This window comes from Halichoerus grypus, chromosome 5 (genome assembly GCF_964656455.1).
Source record: "Halichoerus grypus chromosome 5, mHalGry1.hap1.1, whole genome shotgun sequence".
NCBI classification, from domain to species: Eukaryota; Metazoa; Chordata; class Mammalia; order Carnivora; family Phocidae; genus Halichoerus; species Halichoerus grypus.
In genome coordinates, this window is record NC_135716.1 from 8,670,257 (window position 1) to 8,691,660 (window position 21,404).

The 21,404-nt window shown below is 52.7% G+C and overlaps 1 protein-coding gene across 6 annotated transcripts in view; it reads left to right on the forward strand.

The window, feature by feature from the left end:
• Positions 1-274: 274 nt before the first annotated feature.
• ST3GAL1 (ST3 beta-galactoside alpha-2,3-sialyltransferase 1) overlaps positions 275-21,404 on the forward strand; it is a 93,926-nt gene continuing 72,796 nt past the window's right edge. For 2 of the 6 annotated variants that reach the window (XM_036091170.2, XM_036091169.2), the window contains exons 1-2: positions 275-574; positions 17,928-18,081. The gene's annotated coding sequence lies outside the window, so the exon portion shown is untranslated. Of the gene's footprint in view, positions 677-16,019; positions 16,141-16,580; positions 16,654-17,927; positions 18,082-21,404 lie in introns of those variants that run through there. The other 4 variants (XM_078071980.1, XM_078071981.1, XM_078071979.1 and 1 more) reach the window with 4 other exon arrangements.

The window sequence follows — 21,404 nt, forward strand, 5'->3', positions numbered from 1 at the left end:
CCCCGCGCCGCCTCCGGCGTCTCCCCAGTCTGGCCTCCGCTAGCCGGCTGCGGTCCACGTGGCTCCGGAGCTCGCAGGAAGCCCTGAGCGAGCGGAAAGCCGAGCCGAGAGCTGGCGGAGGGCGCGCGGGGGGAGCGCGGGCCCGGGGGGCGGGCGCTGGGCGGAGGAAGGGGAGGGCCACGCGCCGCCGAGGCGCCCGCCCCGCTCCGGCGCGCCCCGCTCCCGGCCCCGGCCGGCCAGGGAAGCGGCCCCTCCCCGGCCGCCCGCCCGCCCCTCCCGTTACACCCGGGGGAAGGTGTTCCCGAGACCGCTCCCATCCTCACCCCGCCTCCCCGCCTCCCCGGCTCCAGCCTCCGCCGGCGGAGCTCCACTATGCCAGACAGTTTCGACACTTTGCAAAGACAAAGACCAGAGGGAGGAGGAAGAGGAGGACGAAGAGGAAGAGGAGGAGGGAGAGGAGGACGGAGCGATGTGAGCTGGGAAGGGGGCGAGTGTTCGGGACACCCCCCCCTTTATTCTCCTCGGAGCCCCTCATCCCCAAAGCCGCGGAAACTCCAGCGTGTCTCCAGCTGCGGTGAGCGAGCGCGCCGAGCCCAACGCTGCCGGGGTGCGCGGGGGGCTGCGTCCGCCGGAGTTGGGGCTCGGGCAGTTTCGAGTGTGTTCTCCGAGTGGAGGGGTGAGTGCCCGGAGCCGGGAACAGAAGTGGTCGGGAGAGGTCTAGGAGGATGTCACACTGGAGGTGGGGACTGAAGACCCCAGGCGCCCGGAGGAAGACACACGTAGGGAGACCCCTTCCCCAGCCACAGCGTCACCGGGGTCTTTGGGAGAGGGAGGAGGTCCAGGAGGAGGCTGGAGCTCCGGGATCTTCAGCCGTTATTAGAAGAGCTGCTGGGACCTCGGCGGGGAGCCTGCGCCAGGTCCGGAGCAGCGGTCCCTGGGTGGCCCCAGTGACACTGCACCGGCGCCAGGCTACAGTCTCCTGGGTCGGGGCCGCCAGAGGGCGAAGCGGCCAGCGGGGCCGCGGGTGGGATGAGTCCCCTCTGGGCGGCTGGCTCTGGCGCTTCCGAGTGGAGCGAGGGGCGCGGGGGCGCGCGGAGGCTGCCGGTGATCCGGTCCCGCGGCGGCGGGACGGGGTTGCGATCGAGCCTCCAAATCCGCTGCGAGCAGGAGCACATCCGGGAGGTGGCCATTGCCCCCGGGGACGCCGCCGGCCCACGTTGCTCCGGAGATGGTGGAGAAGTTGGCGCGGTAGCTGGACGTGGCGTGGTGGGCAGGGAGCGATTGGGTGGGCGCAGGGGAGGCAACTCGAAACTCTTGAGTCCGCCCCAACCCCGTTAGGCGCCGCAGCTGCAGCGACATAATCTGACAAAAGTTAGCAACTTGTCTGTGTTTCTCGGGTGTGTGACCTGCGCGGGGCAGAGGCCGCTCCTCGGGAGAGCGCGGGGGCTGGCAGCCGCGGTACTGGGGCAGAGCGCCCGGATGGGGCTATGGCTAGATTCGGGATCGGGACCGTGGCGCAACTTTGGGCTCCTCCTTTCGCCGAGCGTGTGTTTGAGCGTGACCTTGCGGGAGGAAGCGCGGCTGAACTTGAGATGGGGGTTGAGGCTGCGCCGGGTCTGCCTTCTCCTTGCCCCGAGGCCCCGTCTCTGGGGAAGGGCGTCTGCAGAGTCTGGGTTCTGCTCGGCGGCTGGCGCCCGGAGTCCCTCCAGCCTGCCGCCCCAAGGTCCTGGCCAGCGCCTGCCACTCGCGGGGCTTGGTGGGGGCGCTCGGCGGGTGGACACGTGCGCGCCCAGAAGTGCACGGGTGGTGGGGGCTGGGCGGGTCACTGCGTCTCGCGGGCTCTGCGTGTCCCGCAGCTGGAGACGGCCCCGTCCCTGAGGGCAGTGACCCCTTTGCCGCGGGGCCGCGTCAGGCATCCCCCTGGCTTTCGCGTGCCCACCTCCAGGGACTCCTCGCGTCTTCTGGCTCACCCTCCTCGCGGGCCCCTTCGCCCCGCGGATTTGGGCCGAGATGGGCCCCCAGGGAGACAGCGAGCGCGCACCCCTGCTGGAGGCCGAGTGTGTGTGTTGGGACGGGGGGAATGCGGGGAGAACGAGGTTAGCAGGGAATGAGGTTGTCCAAGAGTTTTCGCCACAGCGCCTGACACACAGTAGGGAAAGGCTGTTTGCAAAGGCCTGTAGATGGAAATGCGTTGGCAGGGGCCTGACGTCCCCTTCTCTCCTTGTTCTCCTTATTTCTACTACGGAATTCACGTTCATCCAACGAATCAAGCCCTTTAGGCTTCTAGACGTGCCTTGAGCACCTACTACGTGCCAGGTTCAAAGCTGGGCTGTTCTTAGAAGCGGAGGGCGGAGCCGCCTGGTGTTCTTGCCCAGGAGCTGCGTAAGGGCACCCGGGACTTTCGCAAAAGGCAAGGTGCAGTGCCCCCTTCCGGCTGCTTTGGAAACTGCCGCTTGGCTCCGAGGTGGGGAAGGGGCGCCAGAGGCAGGGTGCCTGGGCTCCCTCCAGGTCCCTCCTTGCACCTCCCCTTCCTGCCCCAAATACCATGGCCTGGCCATTTTCAGAAATCCCGTGGTTGGCTGAAAAGACCGTCCAGAGTTCACCATTCCAGCCTTCCCCGCCCTCGCCCAGCTCCCGGTCTTCCACCGTCTCCCTCTCTGATGTTCAGGCGTGAGACTTGAACTCTCTGAATCTCAGTTTCCATATCTGTAAAATGGGGTCATTACTATTACCTTACAGATGTGTGGCACAGAGTGTTACATATAATTGTGTGAATGTGTGTGCACGGAGGGATATACATGTTCACACGTTCACAACATATGTACATATTCATGCGACCTTTGACTTCAAGTCTGGGAAAAGGAATCTCATCTTACAAAAAATTTAATTTTGCTGAATAAATAAATAACAATGAGTAGGGAGCTCCTTCCTCCATCTTTGGACAACCCTACAAGCCTGGAAATGTGCTGCCCCTGCGTTCTGCTGGTCCCGCATTTGCTGTCCAGGCTTTACCCGTGCGACAAGGCGAGGGCCTGGGCAGAAGCAGGGTCTTCCCCTCACCTCACTGGGTTGGCAGGCCACAGGGCGCCTCTTGAACACTGCCCTGAGAATGGAAACGGGAAATGTTGCCAGAAGTGAGGGCAGAGGGCTCTCTAGGGGGCGTGGATTCTGCTCCTCCAGGCTCTGCCTCAGCTGCGGAAGCTGACTTCTGAGCAGCCTTCTTGCTGACCGGAGGGCCGTGTTCCCACCTGGAGGCACAGACTGGGCATTCCCTCAGCTGGGTTTACCAGCACGCCGCTAAAGTTGGGAACCTCCATAGAATTGGCTGTCTGGAGCCTTTGTCCCCGAGGTATGGTGGGGTGGATCCATCTGTGGGCCTGGTAGTGAGGGATCCTTGCAGGTCCTGGAGCCTCAGGGGTGTGTGTGGCTTTGTGCCAGGTGGGTCTCTGTCGCCCCTCTGCACCAAGCAGCCCCCCAAGCCAGGATATCTCCTGGAGGCAAGCTCTCAGCAGTCTCCCATCCCCCAGGAAGGGGCCTCTTTGAATCGCTGGGTCAGTTCACCTTGCTTGAGTCCCTTGCTTTGTGGCAGGCTGCTGACTCAGAGGAGTTATATTTGAACAGGGCTTTTTGCCTTATGGGATTTAAACCTTAACCCTCTCCCTAGGCTCCCTCCCACACCATGAAAAGCAACCAAAGTAAAGTAAAAAAAAAAAAAAAAAAAAATCCACCAGTCATCTGCTTATCCTGCTTCCTAGTAAATCCTATATGCACTAAGGATGAACGCCACTGGCCAGTGGAAGAGCTGCTGGCCCGGTCACAGAAAATTCTAGAATAAGGTTCACAGGCACTTTGTTCAGTTGTGGAGCACATGTAGACCCAAGGATCTGAGGGCTCTCTCCTCTAATTTGGGCACACGAGCCCAACCTTGGGCCCCAGAGGAAACCCGTTCTAGTCCTAGGGCTAGTGCTCAATTTGCTTTGTAACTTGGCACCCACACTGTTCCAGGCTCTGGTCTCAGTTTCACTCTCTGCAAAATGAGAGGCTTGGAGTTCTGCTGACATAGCTTTGGGGCCTTTAAAGCCTTTCTTCAGGAAGACAGCCTGCACCCTACTTGCTTATGCTCCAGCTCCATCCTTAGAACCTTCCAGATATTCCTGGCATCGCAGACAATAGGGCCATCCATGCAGGGATGCCTCCCTTCCCTTACTTACTCACAGAGAGTTCTCCAGACGCGCAGAGCCCATGCCCATTTGGTGAAGTCACTCGCCAGCAATTCTCAGCACTGGACCTTGAGAGATGGCCCAGAAGTTTCAGACTCTGGGGTCTGAAAGTTGGCAGAGCCGGTAACATTTGTGGGGATCCCCAATGATGTGTGTGGCCAGTAAGAACCTTGGTGACTTCACCAGGACCAATTTGCTTCCCACTCCAAGAGCTGAGAATGTTCATAGAAATAATTTCATTCAATCTTTCATATTAATGAAAACAATACGGAGGCCCAGAGGGGAAATCATGGGACGCTGGGTGACAGAGCTGACCTAGAACGCTCGCAGGTCTCCTAAACTCCCAAGTAGGTGAGACCTCTCTGTTTCCCCTTCCCCACACCCATATTCTTTTCTGCATATTTAAGTTTCCTCATTGGAAACTGGCATTCCTTGGGAACCCTGGGGTTTTATTGTTTCTTGGGTCTTGTTGGTTGCATTGTTTTGATTTCAGTTGAACCAACATTTATTAGGAACTTATTATGTTCTGGTCACCATGCAAGATGCTGAAAATATAGGGTTGGAAGAACATGTGATGGATCCTTCTGCCTTCCCCCCACCTCTGGCCTGCCCCTCAGAGGTCACCGTGTGGTGGGGGGGGGCGCCCGGGGCATGAAGAGCATTTCGCAGGTGTTTGTACAGGGTGGACACGTGCGTGTGCTGACAGCTGGGACAGAGAAGGGAACGGGTTCCTGCGCCTTGTGGGACCCACGGAAGGATTCACTGAGGAGACAAAGCCTAAATACCTAGGAGAATCAGACTGCGGGAAAGTAAAGTTATTTTCTTGAATGCTTTGAACTGATGTCTAATCAAAGTGGTGTGCACCCTGCCAAGAAAAATTAAAGTAAAATAAAATAACAGACTGGGTGTTGGTCTGTCTGTTCTGCGTGGTTCTGCAGGGGTGAGGGAACTGGGATTTTAGGGGCTCAACGATATGGCCCCGTTCCTGTAGTAGGTGCCGATCTCTGGTTTACTTTGGTGGGATTTATCATTGCTGCTCAGCCAGAGTGCAGGTCCCCGAATTATGATCTTCCAAGGGTTATGGGCATTGCAGTGATGGTATGTAAGATAGAGATTAGCTGCTTTGCTTTCGCTTTAAGAAAAATAAAATTCGGTGCTTTAGCTTTAATCCTTGTCCTTATACTTGATCTCAGATTTAAATGGCTGCCTGGGGAGACGGGGTTAAAGGCATGGCAGGCAGTGTGTGTGGGGACAGTGCCCAGGTTTTCAGGCACAGGACTGTGTCCAGCTGGGTGAGCTCAGGCAAGCCCTGTAGCTCAGGGGCTAGGGTTCAAGTGCAGGTGGGTGATTATCTCCGGATGCACGGTGAGGATTAAAATTCATGCACGGGAGAGTGCCCCAGGAGGGGCCTCCTCATATCCCAGCTAAGAGCCTGTGCAGGAGGGTTAGCAGGGAAAGTGCTGAATGCTGGAGGCATGGTATCCGAACAGAGCATGTGGGAAATAGAAGAGTTGACGGAAGGCGGAACGTTCTGGAAAGCTCGTGGAGAAACACTTGACGTACAGGGCTGGAGTTAATGTTTAATGGTTTGTTAGTAACCCCCACTGGAAGGAGCAAGGCCGAATGACTGGGTTAGAGTAGCAGCTTGCTCTTCTCATTTCTGTGGATTGCATAAAGCTGACAGTTTCTTTATCCCTAGGGCATGACACAGGGAATTGCCAGGAGCAGGGGTATCTGGGGGCAGAGGGGAGTGCACAAGTGAGGGTGCTGTGTACCCTGAGCCCCTCCTGTGTGGCCTGGCTGGCTTAGCAACGGGTGTGATCTGTGTCAGGGTTGAAGGCACCCGGAGGAGACTCGGTCTGTCGTGGTTCACACTGGGATGAGTGTTAGGGACAGGACACTGGGGTCAGGGTATTTCCTACTGAGTCAGGTGGATCCAGACAGGGCAACCACTGGCCTAGGACTCTGAACTCCTAGCTCCTGGTCCTGATACTCCACCTGCTCCTGGCTGAGGACCCTGGGTACGTCCCTGAACCTCTGAAGAGTCTCCCGTTTGCTCAGTCCGTAGATGGCACTGTATAATTCCCACCCTTGCCGGGAGAGTTGGGAGGGGTCCACAGGATGAGGCCAGGGACCTGCCTTATTGTAATAAATACAGTAGCTTCGAATTTTTATTAAGCATTTAGGGTATGCCCAGAACAGTGGCAAGTATTTTAAACATTGACTCGTCCCGGGTTCCGGTAGGAAACATACACTCACAAATGGAGCAGAGTTTAATAAAGGGAATGTCTCCAGAGCTGGGAGCGGTATTTAGGGAAGTCAGCAAGGGATGTAGCAGGACCTGAGCCCAGTTACCACCCCCCACCGTCCCCTACCCAACCCCCCAAGGGGCAGATGGAGGGATGGGTGAGCGGGACCAGGACTGTGGCAATAGGAGCTGATCGAAGCCTCTGAAGAAAGCCTCTCTCCTCAGCCTGGAGGGGAAGAGCCAGGAGGATAAGGCTGCCACCTTGCTCTGTCCTGCCTGCTTTTCACAATCCTTGTGCCACCAAGAGCTGAGCTCACCCAGCAGCCAGAGGCCAGGGAGTTCCTTGTTGGAGCTTCTCGGGGACTGGACAGGACTGGAGGCTGATCCTGCACTCACCTGTCATCTCCTTTGATTCTACAGCAGCCAGGGGCGTGGGTGGTCACAGGATCCACAAAGGACAGAGCTGGAGGCAGGAAGGGAACTCCCTTCCTCGGGGCCATACCGCTGGTGGGAGCCCAAGTTTTAACCTCTGTGCTCTGTTCCCCTAGTAAGATGCAAGAATCAAGAGTAAGATGTTATTATTAAGACCTTTATGTTTTCAGGGCACCTGGGTGGCTCAGTCGGTTAAGCATCTGCCTTCAGCTCAGGTCATGATCCCAGGATCCGGGGATCATCCGGCTCCCTGCTCAGGAGGGCGTCTGTTTCTCTCCCCCCCCCACCCTTCCCCCATCCCCTCCCTCAAATAAATAAAAAAATCTTTAAAAAATAAAAAAGACATTTACAATTTCAGTACCGTCTTTGAGAAGCAGAGTAGCCTCAGTATTAAGGTTTCGGGGTCTGAGACTTATCACTTATTGCTCAGTGATCACGTCACTTACCTTTCCTGGGTCTCAGTTTCCTCTTTTGTCATGGGGATGATACTCCGTACAGTTGATGTGAAAAATGAACGAGTCACTGAACAGATGTTAGCTTTTGTTCCCGAGAGGGCCAAGGTTGTGAGTGTGTGTGTGTGGGGGGGTGGCGGGTTGTGCTCCCTCTTGTCCTTCTGGTCTCTTCCATATTCAGATAATACTGTTTGAATATTTTTGTCTTAAAAGTTTTTTCCTTCCAAAAATATCTGGGGATGTTTGGACCATTTCTCCTGACCCTATGTGTGTGTATTTTTTCTTCCTCCTCTAAAGTATGTAAAAGTTATCTAACCAAGTCTGATTCTGGAGCCCTTAAGAGAATATAAAATGCAAGTTAAAAATCTCAGTAATTCAGAGAAGTTGAGAAGGAAAGAACATTCATTCCAAATTACTGGCAGAATTAAAAAGGGGGTTTCAGATGACTTTTGGTAGGTCCACATGTGGGTATGCAAAGAAAATCGTTTCTTTGGATTTCACCAGCTATCTTCAAAAACTTCAAACCCAAATAGATATCACTGTGATAGATTTTGCTACATTAAAAAAAAAAAAAATCCATTTGAGTGGATTTATGGACTAACAGACCATAGTGGCTAAAAATTCTCTTCATGAATATTTACTTAGCAGAGGGCTGTTGAGAAAAACCCAACCAAAAAAAAAAAAGAAAGAAAAACCACAACCAAAGCAGACCCAGCTTCTTCTCTAACTGAGAGGGTGGAATGACTCCAAAATATTGTTTCATGCTCAAAGAGCCTAAAACAACTCCACATGAAAGATGAAAATCCATCTAATTGGGCATTTACCTTTTCAGAAATAAAAGGCTCAGCGGAAAGAAAAGAAAAGGAAAGAAGAAAAGAAAACCTCTTTCCTTGGAAGGCTAGACTGGAGCCCAAAATAAACCTCCCGAATCGCTTGGCCCAGTAACGATGGGCTGTGTCCCCACTCCCTGTCTTTAGTGTGATAGCCTCAGAGAGCCGCCCTCGGTCTGAGAGCTCAAAGCCCTCCTGAAAGCCCCGAGCTCTGCGTTCACAGCCCTTGGCATCTGCAGCCCTGACCCTGTTTGAACTCCGTTCCAGCTCGTCTAGGTGCTGGGCTAGGATGAGGGTCCTCCCCATGTTGCAGAGGAAGTGGCTGACCCAAGGTCACACGGTCTCTTGCACGCAGATCTTCCTTCCATGTGCCCCAAATTTCCTCTGTGCAGAGTGGGGAGTCATAAGCCCATGCCTCCAACAGCCTGGCTACCCCAGCACACATCTTCCTCAACTTACCCCTCACAGCCCCCACCTTCCCACCTGAACTGTCCAGATGAGTCGGATGACCTGGTCCACTCAAGGGCCTGTGCTTGGGAAAAGGCAGATCCAGGCCTCTGACCCTGATGGGGCCACCTCCCTTCATCCTCGCCCCTGGGGGCCTTGCTCTCTCCACCTCACCCTAGGCTCCCCCGATCTGCGTGGCTGAGTCTGAGAATAGTGGCAAAGGAACATAATCGAAGTCTTGGTTTCCTAAGTAGATCTTAGAGTCAACTTAAGGAGCCCAGCCTTTATCATCATAATACAACACAGCACAGGACAGCACAAGACCACATAACATCAGATAGCAGCCATGGCGAGTGCTTACTGTTCCTGTAAAGTCGGCCCAGAGAACCAGAAGCCGACTTGGTGGAGGACCAGCTTGGGCTTTAGGAAGCCAGAGTGAGCGCTCCATCACCGGGGGAGGCCTGGGGGAGAGGCCCAGGGCAGGTTCTGCTGGTGAGGTCCAGGGAGGCAGATCACAGAGTGGAAGCCCCAGGAAGAACCTGTCAACAAATACCTTGGACATTCAGTTAGGGGATTTCCCAACCATGTACTTATTTTGCATGTAAATACTCTTGTCAAGGGGAGGAAGTCAGCGAGGACATGGGGTCAAAGGCAAGGAACAAAGGCATAAACAGGATTTATGAGAGAAGGGGAGAGAAACAACCAGCAGAGCCTGAGAACTGGGACTCTTGCTTGTAAGTCTTTTGCAGGGTAAACTGATGAACAGAGCAAAGAGATTGTGTGCATTCTGTCCTTGAGGCTTTCAAAGAATATCCTTTCAGTTGATGGAGTTTCTAGAAAACCGCAAGAGTTGAACTGTGGAGCCTCCGTGATGGCTGTCTTGGGTTGCCTGTGGCCGGGGTCTACCGTCAGCATCTCCACGTGGGGCTGGGCCAGGGTGTGCTCTTTCCATCAGCAGGCTTGACCCTTCCTTTAATATTACTTTCCTGGTCTCCATAATAGCCCTATAAAATCACTGCTCGTACATTTTTCCCTAATCCCATTTTACAAATGTGGAAATTGAGGCTCAAAGAAGTGAAGCCACTTGCCCCAAGTCACATAGCTAGAAAGTGGCAGAGCCGGAATCCCTAACTGCCTCCTTTCTGCCCAAAGCCCCAAATCTCAGGCACCATGCTGTGTAATTCCCGGGATCATCCCATACCTCTACATGGGGGGACTGGGAAGGGTGGGACAGCCTCCCTAAGAGGTGCAGGTAGAGAACACATCACACTGAGTATCTGTCCCCAAGCCCAGCCCGCGGGTGGGGCTCCAGACCTCTTCCCGGATTCCCCATTTGGTGCTGGTTGGATGGATTTATTTAGCTAACCTTGGCAGTCTGGTGGGAGTTTAAATCTCTGCGCCGGGTCCCTGTGTTGGCTGATTACAAGCACTCATCTTTGGGGTTGTTGTCATACATTGAATTCAGAGAGCCCCACGGTGCCTGGGGATTGAGGAAGGGCTGGGAGCCAGCCGCAGAGACAGGACTGTGAGCAGAAAGGCTTAGTCAGTTTGTCACCAGGCGTGTAAACCCACCCAACTCCCAGGGCCTGCTCTGAGTAAAATGATTAGTAAAAGTTGCTCTTGCAACATTGGAAAATTCCCTTTTAATAACATCGTCACAATGGAGAGAAAGGTCTGCTTGCTGTTCTTCCTTGAAAACACTGTTAATCCTACCACCTGGTGGAGAGTCTGATGAAGAAAGACGGTTGCTTGGGAAACATAGGAGCTACCACAAACAAGAATGTCCTTGTGGGGGGTATTCCTGGTTGTTCCTAAAGCAAAATCTGAAATTTCAAACCTCAGTCTTTCGGCAAAAAAGGAAATTAAACCAAAGGGGGAGTTGAGAAGCCCGTGAGATCGTGCACCACTGCCTACGAGAAATTTCAAATGAAAAACACGCTTTTCTCGGAGTGGCTTGAAGAATTGGTTCCAACAGAAGGTCTGCTGTTATTTTTCCGTCTCTACCTGTGACCGGGAGTAAACGGAACTGAGCAAAACCGATCTGCGAACTCTAGGATTAGAAAAATTAAGCCGATGCCTAGATCTGCCATGCCAAACAACAGTTTTGGATATCGGAGTATGCCTGCCTCATTGGGAATCTGCCCTTGGGATGAAGTAAAGGAGGTTTCTCTTTTCTCTGAGCAGGAGCCCTGGTGTCCTAAGCTGTGACCATTACCGGAGGGAGGTTGGGGGGGAGGGGTGTGTGAGTAGATTGAATGATAACGAATGACAGAGTTCATGCATTTGCAGAGCATGAAACAAGAAAGAATTGTAGAATCCGAGCGTTTGCAAAGAGGCTTAGCAGTGCCCTTGTTCAACCTTCCCCTAGTCCAAGATTTCAATTATTCATCTACTAAGTCATTCATTGGTTGGCCCAATAAAAAATACTGGCTCTGCCACTTCTTAGCTGTGTGACCTTGAGTGAGTTGCTTTACCTTTCTGTGCCCCCATTTCCTTATCTACCTCCCACGGGGTACTAAAATGAGCACTAAAGGAGTTGAGCTGGTACTTGGAAAGGGTTTAGAACAGTGCCCTGCAGAGTGCCCACCCTAAGGGCTTGCTGAGTGTGTGCTCTGATCATCATCATCATCATCATCATCATCATCATTCAAGTTTAGAAACCCTTTGCTCAGTCTCCCACGAATTGGCTCCTCACTTCCACTCTCCCATGTGGTGGTTATTCTGTCCTCTTGATTGCGAGATCTGTGCCCCACACAGTGGCCTTTTGTCCTGGACACCTCTGTGGATAAAGAAGCTCTTCCTCACACAGAGCTTCCAACCATGGAGGACTGCCTGGAGGAGGTAGTAGGATGCAACTCTCCCAGGCTATCTGAATTTAAGGCTGAGAGAGTGGCCTGGGCTGTGGTGTGGCCACTGGACCATAGAGGCAGGTGAGCACACCTAAGACGAGACATTTTGGATATTCCCTGCCCTCTGTCTTACAGCTAAGCAGATGGCTCAGAGGCCCGACCTATGCAGTTCCTCAGCCTGTTAGCGGTCAGAGCCAGGGCTGGAAGCCAGCCCACAGTTTCGAGCTGCCAAGTCCTGCCTTCATGGCTGGGTTTCCGCCCGACTTGGGAAGCTCAGGGTGTCCTAGAGAGCGAGCCTCCCACGCCCTCCCCAGGCCCGCAGCCAGGGACCCCAGCGGCCGGGTCTCCCGCCTGACCCCCTGCACCAGGTTGTTGGCGTGGTGCTTACACCCCCATCTCCCAGACCACCCGCGCCCACGGGCTCCTGTAGACCTCCCTCTGAGCAAGTCTGTGCTGGGTTTTATGAATTCTGGTGGCTGTCTGCCCTTTTACCCTTCCTGAGTTTCTGCCCAGGAAATACCATGTACTGGACGTTTTGGACTCCTTTTAACCTTCTAAACAGGGCTCTGTGGTCATTCTTATTATCAGTATTTTGACAGTTGGAAAAACCGAAGTTCATTGGCATTGGCCATTTGACCTAAGGTCCCCCAGGTTGGGTCGAGTTGGGGGCTGTTATGCCCCCTCCCACACCACCATGGCTCGCTCTCGAAGGCCCATGGGCCAGAAGGTTCCCGGGCCCAGTGTGTCTGCCCTCACTGCCCATACCAACAGCCTGTCACCAACCTCCCTCCCACCTCCCTTCCCTTTGTTCCTGAGAATCAGGTAAGAGGCCAAAAGAACAAAGCCCCCCCTCCTTCCCCAGCCGTATTTCAAAGGGCTATAAATAGGATGGTTCTTGGTGGCGCTCTGGTCACATTCAGCACAGACAGACTTTGTGTGATGCCAGCCCTGTCCTCTGGCTCAAGGTTTTCCTGATCAGCACAAGCTTCCTTCTGCCCTCTCATCCACAAAATCTTGTTCAAAAGTCCGTGGTCAGGCCTCCTGAATTAGGCCCTGCTTGCCTGGCAAACAAACCCATGCGTTGTGGCTCCCAGTTCCTCCCAGATCGGAGCGCGGTTCTGGGCAGCCCCTAGGAGGCGGTGCAGCCCCCAGCGTCCCCCTGCTCCGAGGGCAAGTTCAGTGTCCTCGGCAGGGAAGGCCTGGGGGCCGAGGGGGCAGCCAGGGCCAGGAGAACACAGGCTCTGGGGCAACTGTGGGACTGGGGCAAGTGACTTCCATGTCCGAGCCTCAGTCTCTCCACTTGTCTCTGGGGTAGCACTGCCTGGCCTCCTGGCCAGGAGTTGCATGAAATAAAATAGGAGAGGACGGGGGAGAGCCCCAGAGAACAGACGGTCTTCCAGCTGGAAGACGGTGGGACCTGGTGGCAGCGGCGGTGAGGGTGGACAGGGCCAGTGCCCATGGGACCCGAGACAGAACCAGGGCCCCTCCCCATCACGTGCTCAGAGGAAGGGGGTGTAAGAGGAAAAACGGCAAAGCTGTGGTTTGGGAGTGCTGCACGGCCTGCATTCTTTCAGTAATGAGGTGTGGCCGAGGTATCCCTTGCTGCACGTAGGAGAGGTTCAGACAGACCCACGCTGGAGGAACCCCAGAAGGTGGAGGCTGGCGGCGGCTGGTGCACGTGGGAGTAATCACCAGCCGTGTTGGCGCGTCTGCCCCCCATGCGAGTAGCACCCACGTCTTCATTTCTCTGGGCTTTGAGAGCTGACTGTGCTTGGCGCTGGGAACCCGAAGTTGAAGCTGCTTGGAGAGAGCTGGGAGCGCAGAGCAGAGGTGCAAACCAGTAAACTGCACCGCCCCCAACTAGGGATCTGTGGGGGGGGGGCGAGGGGGACACGGACTGATGACCTTCTAGAGCCCAGCCAGGCTAGAAGGGGAGGAGAAGGGCCTGTGTACCTGGAGGAGGCAGCCCTGGCTTTGAACCGCACCTTGGCCCGTTTCCTGCCCTGTGGCCTTGGGCAGAGGACCTGACTCTTTCAGAGCCGCAGTTTGCACATCTGTAAAATGGGAGTCAGCCTGCACACCCCCGCCCCCCAGAGGACTGCTGCAAAGATTGCATGAAGTCATGCACCCGGTGCTGGCCTCCTCGTCCACACTCATCCATCCACCGTTGGTAGTGATAACCTCTGCCCTGGAGAAGCACCTAGCCTCCGAATCCAGAAATCCACTCAGGCCGAGGGCTGTCCCTGGGTGAAGCCCTTTCCGAGGGGGCGGGTCCGCATGGGAGGACAGCTTTCCTGCCAGCAAGCACATGTGCTTCCTGCCCCAGTTGGTGCTTTTCATATCAGTCCTCCAGGCCGGGTGGGGGGTGGAGGTGCGGCAGCACCGGGAAGGGGCCGCTCAGCCCCTCCACCCTCGAGTCAGCCCCTGCACCCCTGGGGCTCCCCTGCCCTGCGCCCTGCTCCCCTCACCGAGCCTGGCCAGCAGCCCTGCTCCGGGCATCCCAGCTCCTACTCCAGGTGTTTCTGGGTCATCTCACCGCTGGCTCCTGATCTGCCCCTGCACCTCCTACGTCTGGGTCACCTGTCCCCTCTGCAGACAGATCTGCCAGACAGTCTCCGTGCTGATCTCACTCTCCGCGGTCATTGTGTTCTGGACAGGAATTCAGATTAAGAAACTACCCACCTGTGTGCTGACCGTCTCCCCCTCCCCCCAGTGCAGGGTGGTGCGGCCGCTGGCTTGTGTGCCAAGAGCGGAGAGTGTGCTGTTGTCCCCGCCAGGGCAGGGCGTGGAGCCCGCAGGGCGCACCAGAGAGAGGCTCAGTGAGCGCCGCTGTGAAGTGCACCTCGCTCCACCGGGGAGGAATTGGTTTATCATTCAGGCTCCGATCTTGGCCATGACCTTGAGTAAGTTGCTTACCCTCTTCAAGCCTCTACTTACTCATCTGCAAAATGATACACATAACAGCTGAGGTCACATCACTGTGAAGATTAGCAGAGCTTTTGAGAACAAAGGGCTTAGTTTGGGAAAGCGCCAGCCAGCCCTTTAAAGTGATATCTGCCCCAATTCCTACTACTAGTTTCACTTTACAATTTTTGTTTTTAAAGTGCTTTCATGTTGGTTTTTACCCACTTGTTTTTCAGTACGGCCTTGCAAAGTAGTAGAAGCAGGAACGGCGTCTGTTTTAGCAAGGCGCAAACTAAGATTCAGAGCAAGACCGTTCGCAGTCACACAGCCTGGCTTGAGCAGCCTCTCCTGGTCGGCACAGCCAGCCGCTGGGCACCCTGTTTTGGGATAGGACATGACCACAGGCCTCTGAGAAAAGACGTCTGTATATTGAAAGGGCAGCACTATTATTCAGCGGGGCCCAGTGTTCACAATGATCCAGATGATCACCTCTCTAGTGGAGGAGGGAGAGGCTAGGATTTCTAAGCAATCTGGCAGCACTCCTCTGGGAGTGATGTGGAATTTCGCGTCTAGTCCTCTGCTCCGCTCCCCAAAGAACCAAAATCAGAGAACAGAATCTCTCAGGAGATTTGTCATGTTCTAGTGCATGATGGTGCGGGGAGCCTGCCGATGGGGATGTTTTAGTAGGGGCGAAGAAGGAATGATTTATGGGCTCCCAATCTCCTGTGCCGCAGATAGAGTTGGTGGAAATGTTTCTTGCTTCCGAGTCTCTGGGTTTAAGCCCAGCGGTTGGCTGCTGACGGCCTGGGCTGGTACCTGGTGGCTGCTGGTTATACGGATAGAAATGAAGGGGCGAACGGCCGGGGAAGGAAGGGAGGGAAACAGGTGGGGTCTCGGGAGATGAAGGATGGCAAGGCACGGGAAGAGAGCCACGGTATGGCATTCCAGAAGAAGTTTTCAGGGTGCGTGTTAAAAAGCAAAAGGCAGGGGCACCTGGGTGTCTCAGTCGGTTAAGCATTTGCCTTCGGCTCAGGTCACGATCTCAGGGTCCTGGGGTCAGGCTCCCTGCTCAATGGGGAGTCTGCTTCTCCCTCTCCTCCCTGCTTGTGCTCTCTCTTGCTATTTCTCTCTCTCTCTCAAATAAATAAATAAAATAAAATAAAATAAAAAAGCAAAAGGCAAGGAGAGTCTCAGTAGATCATTAGGCTGCCCCCTGGGATGAGCAGATAATAGAGTGGGATAATTACGTTTTCTGTGCATTTAGCATCCCAGCGCTGTGTTAGGAGCCGAGACACCTAGGGCCTGGAAGGTGCGTGACACCTGGGGAACGGTTCTAGCTTATGAAATCCCATAGTCGCCAGCATGCCAGTCGGGGTTGGGAATCCAGTGCAAAGGACTGAAGATAAGCACAGGAAGCCATGGGCAGCCGAAGGTGAGGTGGCTAATTCGGCTTGGCGTGTGCAAGGGAGTAGGCGAAAGAAAACATCTTGGGCGCGTGACACGTGAACGAATTGTTTTGTTCATTCTCTCATTCAGGAAATAGGAACCGACTTTCTCCCACGTGGCCAGTGGTGTGTGGGTGGTGGTGGCAGAGTGCGTGTGTGGGACAGGCACGCTCGTGCTCCCGTGGGGTTATCAGGCTAGTGACACATGCTCTCTGGGAGTGCAAGGACTCCTGGGTAGTGACAGTGCCTGGCCCCGTCTGGGCGGTCAGCAAAGATGTCCCTGGGAAGGGCCATTGATAGTGAAATCTAACGGGTGAGTAGGCAGTGCCCAGGGAAAGGGGACGGTGTGAGCTGGGGTTGGGAGGGAGGAAGGTCTGGGTTACAGTTTACAAAGGTCCTTCTGGGGGCTGCTACAAGCAGGGGTTGGCCTCAGGGGAGGTGGCAGGGGCAGGTCGGAGGCTGGGGCTGTGAGCGCCCCGTCTTCATTCTTCTGTCAAATATCAGGGGCTGAAAAGAAAGTTTCATTCCGGGAGCTTGCCTTTTCTGTGACACTGAGCCCTGACTGCTCTGGCTCAGGCCACGTTGTGTGTCTTCCGTGGAAACATCCCACTCCCTCAGCGAGCTCCAAATAGAATCTATTTATTGTCAACACCAGGCGCCTTTAGACAAATCTTGGGTCGGTCTGTAACTAAATCCTGTTGACTTTGCATCTAAAATAGCTCTTGAATCTTCCATCTCTCCTCCATCCCACAGCCGCCCTGCCTTAGTCCTGGCCCTCCACATCTCACAGAATCACCAACTCGGGGCTGATCTTTCTCTCCAAGTTGTGAGTTTATTGTGTTTTATCACCATTGCTGTGTGTGTAACGATTACTTGGTGGTTGTATCAGTGAGCTTTCTCTGCATAACAAACAGCTCCAAGCCTTCGTGCCTAAAACAACGAACATTTGTTATTTCTCCTGATTCTGTGGGTTGACTGGACATTTCTTGTGTCTGGGCAGTGTGGCTGGGACTCAGTGGTGTGGTCTGTGCACCAGGGGACCAGCTCAGCTGGGGTAATGTGGCTGCAGAATGATTCCTAGCAGCGAAAAACGGGGATATTCTGGACATAAGCACTGTTGAAGCTTTTATTTGTGTCTTTTGTTATTGGCTCATTGGCCAAAGCAAGTTACATGGCCAAGTTCAGATTCAGAGGGTGGAGAAGTGGACCTCAATTCATGTGGGGACAGGGAGCAAAGACACACTGCTAAGGAGGATGTGTACAAGGTGGCCTGAGCAAATGGGGGCCGTTACTCTATGAACCTGTCCCAGGGGCTAAGATGAGGACTGTGGAACTGGACAGAATGGGGGCGTCCCGTTGGGGGCTGTTCTCTACCACTTAACTGCCTTTGTCATCCTGGTCAGGGTTGTTCACAGGAGCTCTCCAAACCCCAGCTGCCCATCCATAAAATGGGATAGTCATTGAGACCACCTCAGGGATTTCGTGAGAAAACGTGTGGTCTGTCCATCTCTCAGTGCTTGAGACACAGTAAGAGCTCAACCAGGGGTCTCTGTTCTTTCTCTCAGGTGGGGCCTTCCAAAGCCTTCTCCCACCTGGCCTCAGCCTGGTGGTGCATCCCAACCCTGATCTCACATGTTCACTATTGTTCACTATTTGCATTTTTCCCTATCCTCTTCCTCAGAGACACATTCCTCCAGTTTTTTTCTTTTTGTCACACAGCATTTCACTCGAGTGAGGAGCAACTAAAAACCCACCTGCTCTTCTCATACTGAATTAGTCATTTCTCCCTTAGCTCTCCCAAATATCACTCACATCCTCGTATCACATTGCCCTGAGTTATTTATTTGTCTGTTTTCTCCACCAGGCTGAGCTTCTTGAGGGTATGAACTATGGTCTCCTCACCTTTCTGTCTCTGGTACTTGGCTGTGTGCATGCAACAGGATAGGTGTCTATTTAAAAAAAATACTTGATGTATAAATCATTGGGTGAGTTGGTGGAGCGATGGGCGAATGCCTTTGAATTGTCTTGAGTCATCTTCAAAAGACAGTGGATGAACTAAAGATCAAAACTGACTTGAACTTTTCTCCTCTTCCCTTCCAGCTGGGACCATTTTCAGAATCAAACTTTCTGACCTGGAAATACCAATAGAAGTAATAATCATCGCCAGGACCTGTGGTGAGCAAACACTTTGAGCTTTGTGGCCAGGACAGTTTCCTCTGAGGACCTGAGATGGACAGTCCCTCAGCCCCCTGAGGTAAATGACTACCCTCTCCGCCAGCACGAGTGAGAGGTGTTGCCTTTTCTGGTTTCTTCCATAGATTAACTTGAGTAGCGGGGGAGAGATGTCCCCCTATGTCTTGGTCTCTTTGTAATTTGGCCTGCTCTCCCAGGGATATGCCATTAAGAGGGAACACTTTCTACCTCAGGGAAAAATGCAGGGTCATTAGAATATCAAACAACCTCATTTTCTTAAAAGGAAAGCCTTCTGTGTTCTCATTAAACAAGTAGGTAGAAACTGGATTAGGAACAGCCTCGTATGACCAGTGCGGGCCACCCCAAAGAAGGTCTGGAATGACACTGTCCTGGAATGAGGGTTAGCACTCAACTCTGACCCACAGGACAAAACTGGCCCAGTCATTTTTTATAAACAAGCTTCTGTTGGTACCCAGCCACACTCTTTCCTTCAGCTATGCGTCACACCGCAACAACAGTGGTGACAGGGGCTGTGTGGCCTGGAAGCCACAAATATTTACAGTCCGGTCCTTCATGGAAAGAGTCTGCCAGCCCCTGGTCTAGAGCTAAGCTGCCCACATGTAGCCACTCCATGTGTGGCTATTTAAATTTTAATTCATTGAAATTAATCACAATTAAAAATTCAACCCTCAGTCACGCTCACCACGTTTCAAGTGCTCAATAGCCGTATGTGACTTATGGCTACCATTTTGGACAGTGCACATTGAGGAAGTTTCCATCAGTGAGGAAAGCTGGCTTGGGGAAACCTGTGGTCACCCTGGAATGCCTCTCTTCGCCCTGAGTGTCTCACTCAGTTTGGATGCAATTGCCACCATTGTGGAAGAAGGAAGGTTGGTCCATGTACGTGTGTGTGTGGCTGTTCTATATGATTATTGGTGAGGACATCGATCTATTTATCTACCTACCTATCCATAAAAATGGAATTACTTCTAAAATTTCTTTGGGCAGCCAAACTATGGCCACTGTATATGAGTCCATGTAAAAACTAAGCCACTTGGACCTTGAGTTATATCAGTTTTATATATGCAAATAGGTTGATACAAATATGAGCCTTTCCATGGTCATGGGAAGATCAGATACAGTATAGGGCCTCCTGTAAAGGGAACGAAGCAATGGCCATAGTGTTCCCCATGGGCTCAAGATGGGGCAAGAGAGATAAGAAACAGGGAGAGGAAGAAAGTGAGCTAAAGATACGGTGTTCGTGAGTCTTGGAAGAATGAGGAATGACGGAGACAAAAGATAACCGTGGGTTTACTTTCAAAGAATGTGTTAAACAGAGTAATGATGATTGGGACCTTATCCCATCTCAGAATCGGGCTGAGCACAACCAGTTCTATATAGCAGACCCATGGGGAGAAGCTTGGACTTGGCAATAGTCCCGCCATCTTGGATGGGTCAGGACTGGGGGCATAATAGGAGGTTCTACTTGTTGAATAAGGCAAAGTGCAGTGTAGAATAAGAGGGCCAGTCACTGAGCTGCACAGCATTTATGGGTGGGTCCCAAGAGGCAACAGAGAAGAAACTCTAGGTGGCCAGGAGGCCTATAGGCAAAGGCCCCACGTTGTGTCTTTAGGAGCTGGGCTTTCTCGGCCTTTGGTTGCACAAGAACTAGCAAGAACAAAGCAGAGATTCAGATGATGGAAAAGGATTGAATTGATATGTATCTGTACATCTAGATCTGAAATGGGCCCTGCCTCTCTTCTCTTGGTTGGTTTTTAAGCTCTTCAACATTGCTGGTGAGTGCTGGAAGCACTCGAAACAGGTGTTTCCATAGTGGACCTTCAAACAATGGAGCTTAATGCAGATATGAAGTAATTAGAAGTAACGATAAGAAAAGGTATTGATTTTTAGTATATAGTACCGAGCGTATCAGGGACAACAGTGGTGGTGATGAGGGTGATATTAACAGCGATGATATCGTCCATCCATTTCAAGCTTGTTATGTGCCACATGCACGATTCTGGTAATAATAATTATCGTTATAATAGCTTCAAATTATTGTGCTAAGCACTATATTCACTTTTTCTCAGTACATGAACCCAGAGTATGCTTTTCAATTACATTTTTTTTTTCAATTGCTCAATTTTGATATAATTGCAAATTTACAGATAAGTTGCAAGAAGAGCCAAAAAATTCCTGGATACCCTTCACTCGGATTCCTTAAGTGTTGACATTTTACCCTATATCCATTCTATCCTTTCCTCTCTCTTTTTTTTCTGAAATCTGAAGATTCTTATAACGACAGTAGAACCAAGTCAGAAACTTAGCATTGGTTTACTACTGTTACCTGATCCTCAGACCTTATTCTGATTTCACCAAGGGCCCCCAGTGAAATCCTTCCCAGCAAAAGAAAATCCATTTGGCACGTGGCCTTGTTGAAAAACTTCCTTAGTCTTGTATTTTGTGACATTCATGTTTTTGACATGTTTAAGCCAATTATTTTTCAGAGCGTCTCTCAGCTGGTGTTTGTCTGATGCTCCCGCATGATTACATTTAGATTTCATGCTTTTGCTGGGCATCCTGCAGAATTCATGTGGTGTTCTCGGTGCCTCATAATTGGAAGGCCGGTGCTGGTCTGTCCCACTACTGTGATGTTGGCTTTATCACTTGGTTAATGATGGAATCAGCCATTTGTCAAGGGGCCCTGGCTCCTTTCCATGGAGAGTGGTATCTAGAAATACCTTTTGGTCATGAGGTATGTCCGTTGCTACTGAGATACGTTGCCTCTAGGCCCTCTGAGCAGACAGAGCTGGGAAGTAGGGAGTGTGAGTGTGTGTGCATGCACACGTGTGTGAGTATATACCCATGCGCGTGCGCACGCGCACCTCCGTATTTGTAGACCCGTGTATACATAGCCGCATATACATGCATACCCATCATATACATGTGTGAGTATACATATAGGCACATCATCTAGATCATTTCTAAATCAGCCTACATATATATTAAAACCACCGTGAGCGCACACTGGTGATGCTGGCCTCAACATTCTTGAAATCCACATCTGTCTTAATGATGCTGACCCAGTCCCACTGCCAATACCCCAGACCACCGCATTTATTAAACCGTGGGTCAGGCCCTGTTTCAGATCCTTCCCTCACTGTTACTGCTCATAACAACCCAGCGGCCCGAGTACAGACGAGGAAACGAGACTCCAAAAAAGTAATTAGCTTCTGCAAAGTTGTACAACTAGCAGATGTGGTAAGCTTACAGTGAGTGCCTGTCCCTCATCTGCCAGCGTTGGATCCAGTGGCCCGCGGAGACACCGCTACCCCAGAAGAAAACCCGAGCGAAAGGGGAGGGAAGTGTTTGTCCCCATGGACC